At 39.6% G+C, this 5,818-nt stretch overlaps 1 long non-coding RNA gene across 1 annotated transcript; it reads right to left on the bottom strand.

The window, feature by feature from the left end:
* Window positions 1–598: 598 nt before the first annotated feature.
* LOC112621425 lies at window positions 599–3,175 on the bottom strand. The gene is made up of 3 exons (XR_003118726.1): window positions 2,964–3,175; window positions 2,196–2,411; window positions 599–840 (listed from the first exon to the last, which is right to left on the bottom strand). It is a non-coding gene; the product is annotated as an uncharacterized LOC112621425 (long non-coding RNA).
* Between the last annotated feature and the right edge of the window lie 2,643 nt (window positions 3,176–5,818).

Here is a 5,818-nt window from a genome sequence, read left to right as displayed (position 1 = left end):
GTGGTTTCAGAGGGAAGCTAGCATAGTGGAATCAGGGAACTGTGGAGGAAAGGTACTGGGCTGCAGGTATCATAGGCATCATAGAAGCCAGGAACAATGGAAAGGAGTCCCAGGCTCCAAGAATCACTTTCCTACCTTTTCAGGTCTGGTCTGGGTGGAGTATATTTGGCTTGTAAAGCTGGATAAAGTATTCACTCTAGTAATGCAAGCACTAAAATGTTACAATCAAATATTTTAACAAAAAATAAAAATTTTAAAGCTAATTAAGTCTTTACCAAAATCTCCTGGAAAACACTGAGAGAAAACTCCATTTGTAATAGACAGTAAAACCTGATAATCTCTTTTCACATCTGCCCTTGTCAGTGTATGTCACACTATAATTGTCACCCCAGATCCTTCCCTCCCCTACTTCACACTTCCCAAAACTTTCCCCTACAACCCAAACAGGACAGCTATTCTTTTGGTTTCTCAAGCATGTATTCTCTCATCTGCTGGAACTAAGAAAATGTTGGTTCTTGTTGTAATTCATTCTAAGCGTGAAAAGTTCCTTGATAAACTTTTGTCCAAACTGTCAATAAATAAATGTGTCACTAGAGAATAAAAGGAGAGAGAAAAGAAAGCAGACTTTATTTTTTAATAAGACAAGGAAATTGATCATCCTGTCTTCCTAATTTGCTATTTCTTCATGGTTAGTCAGTCGCTTTGCAATTTTTCCAAGACGCAAGACACATAGTTCAATCTCCTTCCCATGAGAGCAGTGTCTAGTTGTATTCTGAGAATTACACAATGTTTGATTTTTACAGTCCATGATACTAATGACTTCATAAGCACCTTCACTTCCTAAAAATAAACAGATAGATGAACAAAAACAAGGATATACTTACTTGCAAGAGACTTCAAATATAAAGCTTTGCAGGAAAATATTGATGAGAATGGTCCATGGTAGCAAAATAGTTATTAATCAGTTTAAAAAATATATTTCAGAAGGGACTGACAGGCTCTGCAGGTACACCTCACTTGGTGCAGAAAACAGTTGACCTCCCTTTGGACTACATAAGCCCAGCATTATTGGACAATCCCAAGAGAGATCCCCATGCTGGGCTTTCTAGAAGATCAGTACTGAACATCATGCATGCTGGATGTTCTGCCATTGCAGGCAGGTGAGGGCCACTGGGGCATAAATCTTAGGCACAATTTCTCAGGAGGCAACCCATACCACTCCATTCCTATCTGAAATCCACGTCAAGGACTTCTACTACCTTCCACTTTCAGTGACCTCACCCAGGGCTATTTTGGAAAACAAGATCATCACTCTTGCAAATTACTTTTTTCTAAGATGATTTTCCTCTACCTGAATCATCTTACTAATTATTTCACTTTTTAAAAACCTGTGCATTGTATGTAATTTGTAAGCTTCCTTATATGTTCAGGAACAAGAAAAAAATCGAAAGGTAGAGGGGAGAAGAGTAAGGAGGGTGAGAAGAGGGAAGAGAAAAAAGGAAGAAAAGAGAGTGAATATTTTCTGTGTTGCCCTTGTCCTCCACTAATACAGACACTTATCACCACCATGTCCAGAACAGGCACAAGAGAAAGAGAAAGGAGACAGGGAGAATTGCCCTTGAGGTAGTAATTTATTCATATAATTTCATTGTCATCCTTTTTTGGAAGGATCCCACAATGTTTATCATCAGCCACGAGCTTCTTCCTACTCTCATATCTCTACTGCATTATTTCCTGTTAGATGTCTCCCTGTCACTTCAAGGTAACAATTTCTAAAATCATTTTCACCGGCTGCATCTCAATCAGCTCCCTTTCCCTGCGTTCACATTTCTATTAACGGCACCACAACTTTCTAAATCCCTCACAAATTCCTTCTGTGCCATCATTGGCTCCTCCTCCCTCTTCTCTCCTTTATACCATCAATGTTTTTCATCTTCCTTACATTATCTCTCCACCATTCCTTTCTTTTTTTTTTTTTTTGTGAGACGAACTCTCGCTCTGTTGCCCAGGCTAGAGTATAGTAGCACGATCTCAAGTCACTGCAACCTCCGCCTCCTGGGTTCAAGCGATTCTCCTGCCTCAGCCTCCTGAGTAGCTGGAATTACAGGCATGTGCCACCACGACTGGCTAATTTTTGTATTTTTAGTAGAGACAGGGTTTCACCATGTTGGTCAGGCTGGTCTGGAACTCCTGACCTCATGATCCGCCCACCTCGGCCTCCCAAAGTGTTGGGATTACAGGCATGAGCCACTGTGCCCAGCCCACCATTCCTTTCTTTTGATTCTTATCCATCAGGCCCTTATCATTTTATGGTTTTAAAGGTGAATGCCAATAATTTCACAGTTTTTCTCCAGGCTCATCCTGCTTGAGGATATTCTGAACTGAAAGAAGAAATTACTGAAGAAGATAAACTAAAAAAAAAAAAAAAAAAAAGTGAAAATAGTAATAATGAAAATAATATTAGTTAACATTTCTTAAGCACTTTCTATTTGCCAAGTATTTCCTAAAATCCCTTGACACAAATTACCACATTTAAGGTGCACAGCAAACTCACTATCTGCACCTTGCTTCGATCAGGCAGAGAAAGATGAGGGTGGATATTCCATTTTCATGGTGTACTGGGAGTTAGAGGACCTGTACTCAAGCTCTCAAAATCATTATTTAACAAATGAGAGGGCAGAGGATATAATCTCTAAATTCCCTTTCTTGGAAATAACCTAAGTCTATCCCAGCGTTGAGACAAGAAATTTCGCATGAAATAGAAAGGGAATCATGGAATTCTTCAAATTCGATTATATTTTTTAGACTAGAAGGAGAAACTAATTCATCCATTAAAAAAATTCATCCAACAAATGTTCATTGAGCAGTTACTAATTAACACTGGCAATAGATGGTTGTTTATGCCATTTCATGCTGGCTTCTCATTCACTCAAATGTTTCCTTTACTATTACTAAGGCCTTACCTGAGGTAGACAGCAGGCCAAGGAAGAAAAGAGCAGAGAAAAGGTAATGAATCTTCATGGCAAGGTAGCTCTGAAACAACAAAGTGTCTTAAAAAGGTAAACCAATATAAATGGAGATGACTTTAGAATCGGAGCTCCTGTATTTAGAAACTTTCATGGGTGAGCAGGACTTTACATGTCTTAGTTTCTCTCAGATTTCTGGGGAGCCAACTTCCCACAAGCCTTGTATACCTCCTATTTGTTTAGATCCCATTATGACATGTGCAGCCCTTATTACACCTTCACAACACTCCTGGCTTATCCATTTCCCTCCACAGTGTCTCAGTGACCCACTATCAGGGCTTAACCTCTGGGCCTCTTATCCTTTAAAAGATGTCTAACTTGATGGTCCTGTTGGAAGTGATACCTCTTCACCTGACCCCATTTTCACTCCCTCCACACAAGACCAATGCTGGCCCTTATTCTTTGTACTCCTTTCTTGGACTGCTCATCATGTTCACCAAGATCAAGGCTGCCCTTGTTAATACTGACATAAGGTCAGGAGCTGACTCGAATCTTCACAGCCCTCAACTCAACATCCTCTCCTCCTGTTCTAAGTCTGGCAAACATTGTTGAAAATCATCCTGTGACTATGCTAATGTTTCACTTTTATCTACTGTCCACTGGTTCTGTCCCATGTAGCTGCTCTCCTACTAAGTGTGATTTCCATGACGAAAGGGATTGTATCTTCTCTGATCCTGTGCCTAGCACAATGTCTTAACATGGTACATTTTCATCAGAGTTTCTGGAACTGTTGAACTGCCTTTCTCCACACTTCTGGGGTTTTTTTGTTGTCACTCTTTTTGATTCCTCTCACCCTACAGTGGCTGTTTATATCAAGACTAACCCACCTCTCTCCTTTATTCGCACTATTACTTAAAACCTTCTCCTTCTTACTTTCCTGAAAATATTCAGCCATCACTTTTATATTCCTTCATTTCACCTTCTATTTACATTAAAACATCTGTCTTTACCTTCATTCATTCCTATCTTTTCTTTCAGAAGAGATGACACTTCTGCCTTCAAAAAACTGTCATCTTCCCAGGCTCTCTCTCTCTGATCCTTTTCTGCCATTTCCCTCCATCCCAAACTTCAGAATCTCATTTTTCTCTCCAAGTTCATAATCATTAATTCTCACTGTGGTTGGAGAAAGAGAAAAAGAAAAGTCAAAAAACAAAATGGAAAACAACCCTTGACCCTGCCTCCCCTCTGGATTCAGTCCAATTTCATGCCCATGTTACACTGACAAGAAATCAGAGGGAATGGTTTATGTTGCATTTCATTGACCACTACCTATTCTCTCCCAACCTTCTGCCACGTAGATTCTGCTCCCTCATTCTATCAAACTTACCCTCAGGATTCAGCAGTGAATAAACAAACCAAGGAGTTCGTAGTTGTTATGCCCATTGATTAAGATGTCGTTGTTACTTTTGATACTAGTAAGCCTGCGCTTTTGGAACTCCAGTTTCTACCCTGATTTTCTCCTACCCTTTGTCTTAGTCTCCTTTTCAAACTCCTCCTCTTCCTGGAGAGGTTACCCCAGGTTTTGGTTTCAGAGCTGTGCTCTTCTGTTTTTACCTCTCCCTAGACATCTCCTATGCTGACTGCTAACGCTATCACCTTTGGTGTAAACTCCAAAATCTTGCTTGTACATCTCCAGGCCTCATCACTTTTCCCAGGCGTCTGTCCCTTGGTTCCATCTGTTTATATCCCATAATCTTTTCCAGATCCATAGGATTGAATTTACACTCAATGGAATCTCAACAACTGATATATCTTAGATCACAATTGCTTCAAACATTCCTGCAGACAATGGAGAAGTTAGGTTTAATGCTGGACATAGATGGCAAAGGCAACACTTAATACAACATTAGAATCTCTAATGCAGGAAATTAATAATGCAGCCTTTAAATTATGATTGTGTTTTATTGTAGATTCTCCTAAAAAGAATTTAAGACAGCTTATTTAATAGACACGCACGAGGTTAAAATGATATTATAAAATTGGGATGGAAAAAATAAGATAAAATCACAGGTAAGCTATAGATGAACCACAAATTTTGGTTGCATTTGTTGCAGTAAAAATAGGAATGGACACTTAATAGTTACAGAAGTCACAGAGACATAGCATTAAAAACATTTCCATTACTAAGAACAAATACAACTCTTTTTTTTTTTTTGGCATGGAGATTTGAGAGAAATTTCTCCCAGGAGTTCTCTTTGAAAAGTCAGTTAGTGATATGAGACAATATATTTGCTTATGTTTTATATAGCTACTTATTATTGCATTCATCAATGTAAACAGATGGCATAATGTCAAAAAACCATTTTAATAAAAGGCTATGTGATGTTAAATAATATGGTCCATGTTTGCAACCCACTGAGTATTTGGGTCAACTGAGATTGAAATATGGAAAACATTTAGCCTTTCATAAGGAGCAAGTAAGAAATCTAAGGGGTGAAAAGGCTGGCCAGAGCTGGGGAGTCGAACCTGAACTAAGAAGCCAGAAAGCAAGGAATCAGAAATGAGAACACTCCGTAAGACTGAGGACTAAGGCATGGCCATCAGTTAGCCCGCAGGATATCAGTTCAGACAGCCTATTATCACAACAGAAATAAAACTTTACAGCCTGGCCCGGTGGCTCACATCTGTAATCCCAGCACTTTGGGAGGCCAAGGTGGATGGATCACCTGAGGTCAGGAGTTTGAGACTAGCCTGAACAACATGGAGAAACCCTGTCTCTACTAAAAATACAAAAATTAGCCAGCCGTGGTGGCGCATGCCTGTAATCCGAGCTACTTGGGAGGCTGAGGCAG

This window comes from Theropithecus gelada, chromosome 3 (assembly GCF_003255815.1).
Source record: "Theropithecus gelada isolate Dixy chromosome 3, Tgel_1.0, whole genome shotgun sequence".
NCBI classification, from domain to species: Eukaryota; Metazoa; Chordata; class Mammalia; order Primates; family Cercopithecidae; genus Theropithecus; species Theropithecus gelada.
Note: the sequence above shows the minus strand (reverse complement) of the source record. Positions and strands in the feature narration are given on the sequence as shown.